We start from the raw sequence: 13398 nt of genomic DNA on the forward strand, positions 1-13398 counted from the left end.
TTTTTTTTTTTTTTTTTTTTTTTTTGAGACGGAGTCTCGCTCTGTCTCCCCGGCTGGAGTGCAGTGGCCGAATCTCAGCTCACTGCAAGCTCCGCCTCCCGGGTTCACGCCATTCTCTTGCCTCAGCCTCCCGAGTAGCTGGGACTACAGGCGCCCGCCACCTCACCCGGCTAGTTGTTTGTATTTTTAGTAGAGACGGGGTTTCACCGTGTTAGCCAGGATGGTCTCGATCTCCTGACCTCGTGATCCGCCCGTCTCGGCCTCCCAAAGTGCTGGGATTACAGGCGTGAGCCACCAAGCCCGGCCCAGTGTCAGGTTTTACAATAGTGTTGTTATCTAAAGGAGCAATTGGGGAAGCTAAAAATCTTGTGGCCTCCAGCTCCATGACTCTTGAGTGGTAAGCGATTATAGAACAGCAAGCTAGGGGGCAGTGGCGGCGCATCGTCTTACTATGCCTAAGTTTTAGCAGTATTCACGCCCCTCTCATCATCCTGACCTCGGCCTTTCGCTAGTCTTACAAAGGTGGTTTTAACCCCAGAGGGGTCAGTTTTGGGAATTATCAAAACTGGGTCAATTATCATTCTTGCTTCAAAGTTAAGTTATAAACTAAGTTCCTCTCATAGTTAGTTTGGCCTATGCTCAGGAATGAACAAGGGCAGTTATCTTGTGAGGTTAGAAGCAAGATGCAGTTAACTGAGTTTGATTTCTCTTGCTGTTATAATTTTTACAAAGACAATTTCAACTGTTTGATTTTAAATAAGGTAGCAAAATAGCATCAGAGACTGTGTCAAAGAAAACCAGAGCTGGGCAGTAGTGGAAGCAATAAAACCAGATTTTATTTAGGACTAGTGCAGTAAGGGGAGAGAAGCCTCAGAATAGAACTGGGCTCAACTCTGGACACAGCATGGGCACGTAGGAATGTATAGCCAGGGAGCAGAGTGGTGGTCAGAGGATGGAAAAATGACTAAGAAGAAACATCAGGTGGAAGGGAGATCCTGCCCAAACCCACCTGAGAGGACTCTTGCCGGAAGCAGGCCAGGGTGATAAGACATCCCCTGGGGGACAGTGGATGAGGAGCCCAATCAGGCATCGAAGGGGGTCAGATACCCAGATGGAGGATGCTTGTTAATACTGGATTGAACAGGGATGTGCACAGGTGGGCCCTGTTGGAGAAAAGGTTCAGGAGCCTGACTAAAGTTTGGTCAAGAAGAGAATTTTTGTCAACTGTATCTAAGTTATTAACTCTTGGGCTAATGGAGTATTGTGTGGAAAGAGTTGGTGGTTTGGTTGTGTGAGTCACCCCTACCTGGTTGTCTGACTGGTTTTTGTAGTTCACTAGTTGTGGGATGCTCCTTCACAACTCTGATGCGCATTTTAATCTCTTGACAAAAACTCTGCAAGGGTGCTGGAAGGACTAGCTTCAGCAAATCATGGACAGCCATGTTTGGCATATCACAGGTTCTCCACAAGTGATAAGTATTACTGACTCATTTAATTCTCTGGGTAAATGAACTGTAGGGGCCAAGGCAGAGCTTTCTCTTTGGCTCTCTGAAGGTTTGCTGAGAAGTCGGTTCAGAAAAGGAAGGTTAATAGGAGAAAAGACATACCCATTTATTTAACGTGTGTCCACAATAACCTTCAGACTGAACACCCAGAGGTGTGGGGGAGATTGTCTGTTTTTATAATTAGTTTCAACGAAATGTGGACAGTTGTGTGGAAATGTGATTAAACAAAAAGGGTGTGATCTAATGGTCATAGACCGAGTGGGAAAATACAGCAAGGCCTATCGGTCTAGATTCTTCGTGGGTTCTCTGAAAACGTATTCCTCTTTTCTGGGTATGAGGCAGACCTCTCTCTGGAGTGGAGGTCTGTTGACCTATAGTCGAACAAGGTAGGGCAGCTGTTTCTTTACGGCCAGGTTTTACACAGATAGGGCAGAGCCAAGGATAGGGACATAATACTTTTTAGAGTTTATGGCTGGCTTTGTAGCAAAACGGGTTCTGGTTTCTGTGACCTGCCTTGGGGAAGACGGATTCTTATTTCTATGGCAGTCTCAGAGGAGAATGGGACTGAGAAGAGGGCAGGAGAAGGTCAGAGAAAAACTTTTCTTTTGGGGGCCTTCATTTTGGGGTATTGTTTTCTATCCCCAATAAAACAAATAAACAAAGAAAACTCATAGAAGCTTGCAAGTCAGAAATTATGAAAATTTCATCCTCTTCGGAAATTCAAAACAATGCCTGTATCAGAAATACTGCTTACTCCTATCATCAATGCACTGCTGTGATTTGCCATTTCAAACACGCCCCGCGTGGCAGTCACCTTCCCCTCAGGAGCAGCTGTAGCGATTTCCCACACGTGGCCGATGCACACTTTATCAATGTGTCTGCGAGAACAGCACACTGGCCACATTCAGATCATATATGTCCGTGAGAACAGCACACTGGCCACATTCAGAATAAGGCATGTTGTGCTCTTTCCATTTTTGTTGATAATGATGCCCTCAGTTTTGTAATTGCTTATTTACCTTGTTTGCATAAAATTTTCCTCTGATTTTTGTGATAAAATTTTGCTGGCTTTATGTTTAGTCTGACTCTAAGAAATTTATCATTTTCCCCATTGGTAAAGTATGAAACTTTAAGCAAGAACTACCCAAGTGAGCAGTTTCCAGTTTCAAATTGTTCAAAATTCACTCATTTCCAGACTACAAAGACACACAGAACCCTCAAGTTCTGTTGTCCTGCCAGAGGTCCATTCATCTTGTATCTTCAGAAGTTTTGTTTGATTCTCTATTTGTTGCCATCTGTTCTGTGCCTTTTCATGGTGTGAATTTTGAATGCTGTGGTAAAGATGGAAGCCAAAGATGCACTGGGTCTTTGGAAAAGAAAACTATAATGATTAAAGGGAGGAGAGCTGGGTAGAAGAGAGACAATGAGGTCCTTTTGGACCTTGTGTGTATAAAATCTGCTGAATGTTTGTGCCCTGTTACCAGATTGTTCTCTTGATTCACAGTTCATCACCTCCTAGATGAGGCTGGACATGGCTCTGAAGAGCTGCAGCACTTCTCTCTGGCAGTGTGTTTTGCACACTCACGGTTACGTGGAAGTGACTGAACGGCTTTCTGCAGAGCCACTGCCTGATTGAACATCTCTGTGAGCCTCGGCCTTCCCCAGGAGACCGTGGGGCTCATTGTACTTGCTTTACCAATCACAGAGCTCACCAAGAAGTTGTCCAAGCCCTGGGGGTGAGAGACATAAATTGAGCCTGCCCATCATGAACACACAGTTTTTCTGAAGGGCGTTAGCATGGTCTAAGTAGAGTTTGTAAACCACTGATGTAGAAGAGGGAGTAGATGTACATTCTGGTCACAATAGCAACTAGAGTAAATGGGCAAATGGCTTGAGTGAAAGGGAAAAAAATGAGATTGAACAAGAAGAGCAACTGTGGAATTCTTCAGGTTATGACTGCCGTGTGCTTTGAGGCAGTGTGTTTGCATCCCGAGGTCACGTTGTGCGTCCATCGCCACACTTGGGACTCTCCGCCTACTGTGTTTGCACCAGATTCATCACGAAGCACCGACTGCTGTGCTTCCCTCTACAAACGCTGCTCCATCTGTACCCTCAGGCTCAACTCATTGCTCTAACCGTGTCATCCTGACTCACTCAAATTTACCCCAACTCAGAGTCTGTTTCTCAGTGAACCTACACATTACGTGCATGTGTGTGTCTGTGTGTGTGTGTTCATGTGTGCACACGTGTGCACCCCAGGTCAGTTCTAGCAATACTCAAAGAACAGAAACCTATTTTCTCTCATTATTTTCCTAATTTCTACTTGATACCTCCTGACCCTAAATCCACCGACTAATGCTCTTATCCACTCACATTTTGTCACTATCAGCATATATATCCCGTGTGGCCACTGAAAAGAGTCTATCTCATGTCTGCTTAGGGCTGGAGGCTTGGAGTAGCCACCCTAACACAGGATTATTGTTCCGGTTTAGTATTTTAGGGTTGAAATCCCCTCTCACTTTGGGTGTTACGTTCAGCTGCTGAATTGTGCTGACTTCTTAGAAGGGCCGCAGTTCACAACTTCATGAGATGGCACAGGGCAGTAAAGGCCTAAAGGGTTGAAGGGCCGACCTTGAATAAATATGTGTCCATGAAATCTCTGTGGCTCCCAGCTCACAGGGCCAGAGGCATTGCACGCAGGCGCCTGTGGGGAGGAGCAGTTTGTGGCAAGCAGACTTTCTACATGGGGAAGGACCAGTGTGAGCTGCCACGAGCGCAGGCAGTAGGATTAATTGTCTGCAGAGGATGTAGAATCAGCACTCCCCAGGCTGTCTCTCATCAAACCCCAAAGTCCTTCATTCTAGAGATTTGCCACCAGGGAGAGAAAAACAAGAGGTAGTTCTCTTACCCATGCACACCTTTGTTTGGTAGAGGCTCCACCAAGACTCTTGTTTTGGGGTAAGATTTGTATGAGATTTCTATCCTAATACAAATGGCTGGGGATGACGCAGATGGGGAAGGCGGTAATACCGACTTATGGCTGCATAGAGCCACCATACTGAGGGCATCAGGCTGATGTTAGGGCCTGGAAAACAGGTTTGAAGATTTCAATCTGAATGAATTTCTCACTCTATTTGTTCTATGCTATATGCAAAGCCATCTGACTCTACACGTACATCGTGCCCATGTCTTTGTGGAAGCAGTTGTTTCTCTTTCTACTATATATCTATGGCAAATACTTACTCCTCCACTTAATACACACACTTTGAGTGGCTACTGCATGCAAGCATTCCTGTAAGTGATGGTAGGAAAACAGCAATGAACAAAAGATCCTGACGCTCAGAAGTGAGGAGTTCTGGTCATGTTCAGATTGTAAGGTCATAGCTAAGATGTTTCCAGGCTTTTTTTTTATTCCCGTCAAACTCTACCAGATACTTAGTGATCTTTCTCATCCAGTTCTGTACACGAGAAACCATTGTGAATTCTTCAAACTACCAAAGACCACTGTAACCTAGCATATACTATAATATAATTTCTACTATAATATGCTATATTATATATAATACAATAATATAATATGGATGTAACTGAAAACAAAATGCAACCCCACTGCGGGTTAGTAGTAAGTAGAAAGCATCCAAGTTGATTGTACACCCGGATGTTAGAGTGGTGTGCTGGAGCCAGGGAAGGTGCAGATTTTAAGACATCAATTTCACATCGGCTCTGGGGATAACAGTGTCTGGTGGAAGGCACTGTCTGCAGTTTCTCCAGCTGAGTTTTAGGCCGTGTGTTCTATGCTGAAATGCAGGCAGGTGCCTGGGAAGCAGGGGTGGCTGGGACCTAGGTAATTCACTCTCACTCACTCATCATGTGAGGTTGTTATCCGAATGTGTGCAGTATTTATTCAAAATTACAGGTGATAAAATGCCATGGACCTAAGAAATTATTCTCAAATGCTAAAGACTTTGGCAGCTCCATCCATGGATTGTCCAGGTTTGGCTGGGCTGTATGATTTTTGTAAATGATGTTTAAGAGCATGTAGCAGGAAATCAAGCCAACTGTTTTGAATGTGAACCTGCCATGTGAAAGCAGTGACTTTAGAATTGGACACCCCGGGCTTCTGTTCCTGGTCTATAAAATGGAGGTAATGATTCTCTGTGCCCAGTGTGGTCCTGAGAGTTGAATGAGATGACAGGAGGGGGTGCTTAGCTGAGAGGCTGATGCATAGAAAAGCACTCCCCACAGGGCCGCCAAGCAAAGAGATTGGTGCTGAAGTCAAGTGCTCCATTGGAGGTGCTGTACGCTCGCTGAATTTGCAGCTGCTGGGAATCGAAAAGGGCTTCTGCTGGGGGCCAGGCGGTGTGGAGGCTCAATGACCTAATGAACAGGATGTCCATTTGGCCGAGATGAGCTGCTCCTGGTGCAGGCCACTAATGGGAAACCAATGTTTACCGGGAACCTGCAGAATCATCCTTTGATAGCTAAGGATGTTGTCTGAGGGTGAGATCAAGCCAAATAGAGCGAAAACAATAGCAAGAACATAAAACTTCTGCTTTTCTGTATCATTTTTAGCTTTCAACGAAGAGTGATCAGTTCATCTTAGCGAGAAGAGCCTTAGGTGGTTGTTTTCTTTAAATCCTTGATGTCTAATTTGTGAAATATTATTTTACAGATGACTTTTTTTTTCAATATTTTTTCCTATGAACAGGCAGTGAAATAATCAGCCAGAGTTTAGTGGGTGACAAACATGCTTTATTTTCTTTCTAATGTGTCTCTGATCATGTTGTTGTGTATCTGAATACAATATAAAAAAGCTATCTTACTCTCCCTAGGCCACAGAACAACTGGAAAGGAGAAAATAAAACAAAGCATTAGGCTTGGCTTTGCAGCGTATGTTTAGCTCCTGGCCATGAGCTGATGGCAGTCAAAAAGGAGGGAAGGAGTGACGGAGTAGCCTGCCTGAGGTTGCATAGCTGCGTCAGGAGCTGATTGAAAGCCGGGCAGCCTGGATCCAGACTCCATGATTTCATCCACCACACTGCACATTTAATTAACAAAAGTATTATTGTGAAGGGGGTGAAGAGGTGATTGAAATAGCACTGGACCTTAAAAAACTGTTGAAGGCTGTTTTATTTGCCTATTGAAGCATGCATTATATTCTTCTTTGAATTATTTAAAAAAACAAACAGTGGAGTTGCAGAAGTAATGCACAAATACACAGTTCCAATTAAAAATAAGTATAAAGAGCAGAGGTCTATTATGCAAGAGGAATTTTTCCCTCTGTTACTCATCCACATAATCTTGTTCCTTTCCTTTCAGGCAAGCTCTGTTAACAATTTTAAGTATATTAATCAGACAAATGTAATATATATTTAATCTGTGTGTTTTAAATGCATATGTTTGCACATATTACTCTAAGATGTCCTCTGATGGATTTTCCTATGCATGGTTATTCATCACCTCACATTTATTCACCACTAACTCTAGCCAGGCACTTTTCCTCTACCGTTCTGAGTAATTAACTCTTACCTGGGGACTACTGTAGCAAAAGACATTCACAAGAGAAAAACAAACAGGAGTTCATTCACATGCGTATTTCATATACACATGGGAGATAGCCAGGGAGGAGTCATTGTCACTGAGGTGGCTTAGAACTCCAACTTGTATAACATCTTCACAATGAACAATAAAGTTTTAGAGAAGTGACAAGACCAAGATAAAGGACCTTGAATTGTTAGGGATGGCAAACTATGGGAATGAAAACAAATGGGAAACGAATGATAGATCAAGGCTGGTAAGGTTTGTCACGCAGATTCCTCTGCTGCTGTCTCCAGGCTGAGAGGATATCAAGTTGTTTTCAGTGGTCACCCTTTTCTCTCCCTGACAGAAAGGGGAACAGGGACATTTCTGAACATTTACATCCTGTTTTCAGGCAAAAAGGGAGAGGGCAGAGGGTTTTTCCTGTATCTGGATTCTTCTCGATTGCCTTCAGTTCAGAGTAATCTTTATGCCAAAACAGCTGATTTGGGGGTGGCATATTCTCATCTTCTGCACTGGCGACTGAAAATATAGATATGGTCATTGGTCTCATGAAGCTTATGCTGTGGTGGAGGAGGCAGAATTTTTAGTTTAAAGAAAGCAGCAAACAAATAATGGAAGAAATTGTATAAAATTGTTGTTGTTAATAAATTTTGAAATGTTTGGTAAAATTCTCCAGTGAAACCATCTGAGTTCAAACACTTATTTTGAGGAAGCTTTTAAATGATGGATCCAATTTATTTAATGGTTAGAGGACCATACAGGTTGTGTTTAATGTAGTTTGAATTTTGGCAGTTTGTGGATTTTGAAGAATTGGTCCACTTCTTTTTAATTGGCAAATTTCTGAGTGTAATATTTTTTATGGTCTCTACCATTATCCTTTTAATGGCTGCGAGAGGTGTGGCAAGACCCTCTGTTTCACTCCTGATATTTGGCGATTTGTGTCTTTTTTTTTTCCTTTGTCATTCTTGTTAGATGTTTACTGTTTGCATTGACTTGAAGAACCAGCATTTTGTTTCTTTGATTTTTCCTCTATTGTTTTCTGCTTTCAGTTTCATTAATTTTTGTTCGTATTTTCATTATTTCCTTCCTTTTGCTGACTTTAGGTGTATTTTGTTCTTCTTTTTCGTGTTGCTTGACATAATAATTTGAATTATTGATTTGAGACCTTTCCTCTTTCCTAATGTAAGCCTTTGCAGCTGTGAACTTCTCTCTCAACAGTGCTTTAGCTGCATCCCACATATTTTGATATGTTATGTATTCACTTTCATTCAGTTCTGTGCACTTTTAAAATTTTTCCTTTGACATATGTTCTTCACCCATAGATTATTTTGAAGTATGTTATTTAATTTTCATGTGTTTGGATACTTCCCTTTTGTCTTTCTCTTCTTTATTTCTCTTTTGACTTGTTATGGTCAAAGAACATACTTCCTTCATGTGTTTTCAATTACTTTAAAATTCTTGAGATTTATTTTATGCTGCAGGATATGGAATATCTTGGTAAATATTTTACATATGTTGGGAGACAATGTGGATTCCAGTGTTGTTGGGTAGAGTTTTCTGTATATGTCAATTAGATTCTGTTGATGGATTGAGTTGGTCGGATTAACGTTCTTGATAATTTTCTGTCTAATGGTTCTATCAGTTGCTTAAGTAAGGTTTTGATGTTCTCAATGATAGCTATAAGTTTGTATCTTTCTTCTTTAGGCCTATTAGTATTTGCTTCATGTATTTTGAGGCTTTTGTTTGGTACATACATATTTGAGATTGTTATGTCTTCCTAGTGGAACAGTCTTTTTATCATTATTTAATGTCCTTTTGTGTCACTAGTAATTTTTTTCTCTGAAGTCTACTTCATGAAATATTAATATAGACACTACTGCTTTTTCTTAAAATTAATTTTATGTATTTTTTCATACTTTTACTTTCAACCTACCTATCCTGTGAAGATTCTGTGCTGTTGAATTTGATGAGAATTTCTTATAAACAATATGCAGTTCCATCAAGGTTTTAAAAAGGTGTGTCTTTTAAATGTATTTAAATCCTTTTTTTTTTTTTTTCAAATTTTATTGTAGAATCAGGATACATGTGCAGGTTGGTAACAAAGGTATATGGTGTCATGCTGGGTTGGAGTATGAATGAATCTGTCACCCAGGTAGTGAGCACAGTACCCAGTAGGTAGCTTTTCAGCCCTTGGCCCACTCCCTCTCTCCTCTAGTAGTCCCCAGAGTCTGTTGACCCCATCTATACATCCATGTGTCCTCTTACTTATATGTAAGAACATGTGGTATTTGATTTTCTGTTTCTGCCTTAGGTCACTTAGGATGATGACCTCCAGCTGCATCCATGCTGTTTAAGGGACACGACTTCATTATTTTTTATGGCTGCGTATTATTATATGGTATATATGTACCACATTTTCTTTATCCAATCTAGATGTTGATGGATACGTAAGTTGACTCCCTGTCGTTGCTATCGTGAATAGTGCTGTAATAAACATATGGGTGCATCATATGTCTTTTTCGTAGAATGATTTATTTTCCTTTGGGTATATATCCCATAATGGGATTGCTGGGTATAATGGTAGTTCTGTTTTTAGTCCTTTGAGAAATCTCTAAACTGTCCTTCACAGTGGCTGAACTAACATTTTCACCAACAATGTTCCCTTTTCTCTGCAGCCTTGCTAACATCTGTTATTTTTTGACTTTTTAACAAAAGTCATTCTGATTGGCATGATACTATCTCATTGTGGTTTTGATTTGCATTTCTTTGATTACTAGCGATGTTGAGCATTTTTTCACATGTTTGTTGTCTTCTTTTAAGAAGTGTCTGTTCTTAACCTTTGCCGATTTTTTCCTGGGGTTATTTGTTTTTTGCTTGTTGATTTGTTTAAGTTACTTATAGATTCTGGATATCAAGCCTTTGTCAGATGTATAGTTTGTGAATATTTTCTCCCGTTCCATAGGTTGTCTGTTTACTCCCTTGATAGTTTCTCTTGCTATGCAGAAGGTCTTTAATTAGGTTTCACTTGTCAATTTTATTTTGTTGTTGCAATTGCTTTTCAGGACTAAGCCATTCAATTCTTTGCCATGGCTAATATTGAGAAGGGCATTTCCTAGGTTTTCCTGTTGGGTTTTTATAGTTTGAGGTCTTATATTTAAGTCTTTAATCCATCTTGAGTTGATTTTTATATATGGTGATAAATAGGGGTCCAGTTTCAGTCTGCTGCATGTGGTTGGCTGACCAGTTATCCCAGCATTATTTATTGAATAGAGAGTCCTTTTTCTATTGCTTGTTATTGTTGGCTTTGCCGAAGATTAAATGGTTGTAGGTGAGAAAATAACACCTAGTTTTCTGTTCTATAGGTCTGTGAGTCTGTTTTCATACCAGTACCATGCACTTTGGTTACTGTACCCTCTTGTAGTATAGTTTAAAGTTGGGTGATGTGATTTTTGCTTAGGATTGCTCTGACTATTCAGGCTTTTTTGATTCCATATGAATTTTAGAATTATTTATCTAATTCTGTGAAGAAAATAGCATTGGTAGTTTGATAGGAATAGTGTTGAATCTGTAAATCACTTTGAGCAGTGTGGCCGTTTTAATGATACTGATTTTTCCTTTGTCCATTTGTGTCATCTTTGATTTCTTTCATCAGTGTTTTGTTGTTCTCCTTATAAAGCTCTATTCCCTCCCTAGTTAGCTATTTTCCTAGATATTTTATTCTTTTTGTGGCTACTGTAAATGGGATTGTGATATTGATTTGGCTCTCAGCTTTGACGTTATTTAAGCCATTTACATTTAAGGTAATTATTAGTATATTAGGAGATACTAGCGTTCTAGTTGCCATTATAATATTTGTTTTCTCTGTCTTTCATTCCTGTTTCTTTTTACTTGTTTTCACATGGATTACTTGAATAGTTTTTAGAATTTAATCTTAATTTATTTATAATGTTTTTCAATATCTTGTTTTGTATGATTTTCTTCATGGTTACTGTAAGAATAAATACATACATAATTAACTTATAACAGTATCAATGTTTTACCACATTGAGTAATGTATGGAAACTTTACTTTCATTTAGTTCCCTAGTCTCTCCTTGCCTTTTGAATATAATTATCTTAGGTATTTCCTATATATACATTGAGCACAACATCAGATGGTGTTATGATTCAACCATCAAATACTGTTTAAGAAACTCATGAAAAGATGGATTGTCAATTATATTTTTATTCTTACTCTTATATATTTCCATACTCCTCTTTCTTTTCTGAAGTTCCAAACCTTCCTTTATCGTCATGTCCTTTCAATTTAGAGAACTTCCTTTAGCAACTCCTTAAGGGATATTTCCTAGGCACAAATTTGCTTGATAGTTCTTTGGCTGAGAGTGTTTTTATTTGTCCTTCATTTCTAGAGGTATTTCTACTGAACGTAGAATTCATAGTTGACAGCTCTTTACTTTCAGCACTTGAAATATATTGTCCAATTTCCTTCTAGCATTCATGGTTTTAGATGAGAAGTGTGTTATCATTTGCATTTTTAAAAACTATATGCAATGTGTTATTTCTCTCTGGCTGTTTTTAAGGTTTTTTACCTTATTTTTTATGATGATATTTCTGGGTATGGATTTTGTTGGGTTTATTTTACTCGAGGTTTGTTTAGCCTCTTGAATCTGTAGGCTTACATCTTTGACCAAGTTTCAGAAGTTTTCAGCCATTATTTCTTCCAGTACTTTCAATAGTGTTTCAATCCTCTCTCTCTCTTCTCCTTCCAAGATTCTGATAGTATAAAAATGGACTCTTTTGAAATTGTCATATTAGTTCCCTGAGAATGTTTGTTTATTTATTTATTTATTTTACAATCTACTTTCTTTTTGTGGTTTAGATTAGGTAAAATCATTTTAATCTGTCCTCAGTTATATACAGTCTGTCTTGTGGCATCCTCACTGTTAAGCTCATTCAGTGAGTTTTTAAAAATTGTGTTTACCGTATTTTACTACAATTTTCATTTAGTTATTTTCTGAGCTTTTTCTTCTTTTAGGAATTTCTTTCAAGAGGATGAATAACTGCTTGTTGAAGCGTTTTTATGATAACTGCTTTAAAATCTTAGTCCAACAATTTCAGCATCTGTATCATCTTGATGTTGGCATCTGTCGATCTTCTTTTCCATACATCTTGTGACTTTCTGGTTCTGAACATGATTGTGTTTTTTCTTTCTCTTTCCCTCCCTCCCTCCCTCTCTCTCTCTCTCTCTCTCTCTCTCTCTGTCTCTCTGTCTCCCTTTCTTCCTTCTCATCTCGTCTCGTCTCGTCTCGTCTCGCTTCACTGTCACCAGGCTGGAGTGCACTGGTGCAGTCTCAGCTCATTGCAACCTTTGCCTCCCAGGTTCAACCGATTCTCCTGCCTCAGCCTCCTGAGTAGCTGGGACTACAGGCATGCACCACCACGCCCAGCTAATTTTTGTATTTTTAGTAGAGACAGGTTTTCACCATGTTGGCCAGGATGGTCTCTATCTGTTGACCTCATGATCTGCCCACTTGGCCTCCCAAATAGCTGGGATTACAGATGTGAGCCACCGTGCCTGGCCATGTTTTTTTGTTTGTTTTTCTTTTTTCTTTTTTTTTTTTTTTGAGACAGAGTCTCACATTATTTTCCAGGCTGCAGTGTAGTGGCATGATCTCAGCTCACTGCAACCTCCGCCTCCCAGATTGAAGTGATTCTCCTGCCTCAGCCACCTGTGTTGCTGGAATTACAGGTACCCACCACCGTGCCTGGCTAATTTTTGTATTTTAGTAGAGACGGGGTTTCACTGTTTTGGCCAGGCTGGTCTCAAACTCTGGGGCCTCTTGTGATCTGCCCATCTCAGCCTCCCAGGGTGCTGGGATTACAGCCATCAGCCGCCGCACCCAGCCAGCGTGATGAGTAATTTTCTACTGTAGACTGAAGATTTGGATATTACATTGTGAGACTCTGGTTCTGTGTATTCTTTTTTCACAGGCATCTCCCTGTGGAGGTGTAGTTGGAAGGCCACATGACGCTGAATGCTCAGCGTCCCTCCAGTCCCACAGACACCAGCCTTGCCAGAGTGGAGCAGCAACCCGATGTCTCACTGCAGATGGGGCCAGTGGCATTTCAGCTCCATCCTAGCCGTGCTAATACATTCCTGACATTCCTGGTCACTTCTTTTGTCTGATTTCTTCCTCTTATAAATAACACCCTCTTCCTTATACCACTGTTAGGCATCCTTCATGTTTGAGTGTCACCAAGACTTTGCTCCCTGCTCCCCTCAGCCTCCATCACCAAGACCTTCCTCCTTGCTCCCCTCAGCCTCCATCACCAAGACCTTGCTCCCCTCAGCC

The 13398-nt window shown here is 40.5% G+C and overlaps 1 protein-coding gene across 1 annotated transcript in view; it reads left to right on the forward strand.

Moving 5' to 3' along the window:
• Positions 1-13398, forward strand: part of GABRG3 (gamma-aminobutyric acid type A receptor subunit gamma3) — a 558654-nt gene that overhangs the window by 202956 nt on the left and 342300 nt on the right. The gene's annotated exons all lie outside the window — the stretch shown is intronic.

Source organism: Piliocolobus tephrosceles, chromosome 6, assembly GCF_002776525.5.
Source record: "Piliocolobus tephrosceles isolate RC106 chromosome 6, ASM277652v3, whole genome shotgun sequence".
Lineage (NCBI taxonomy): Eukaryota > Metazoa > Chordata > Mammalia > Primates > Cercopithecidae > Piliocolobus > Piliocolobus tephrosceles.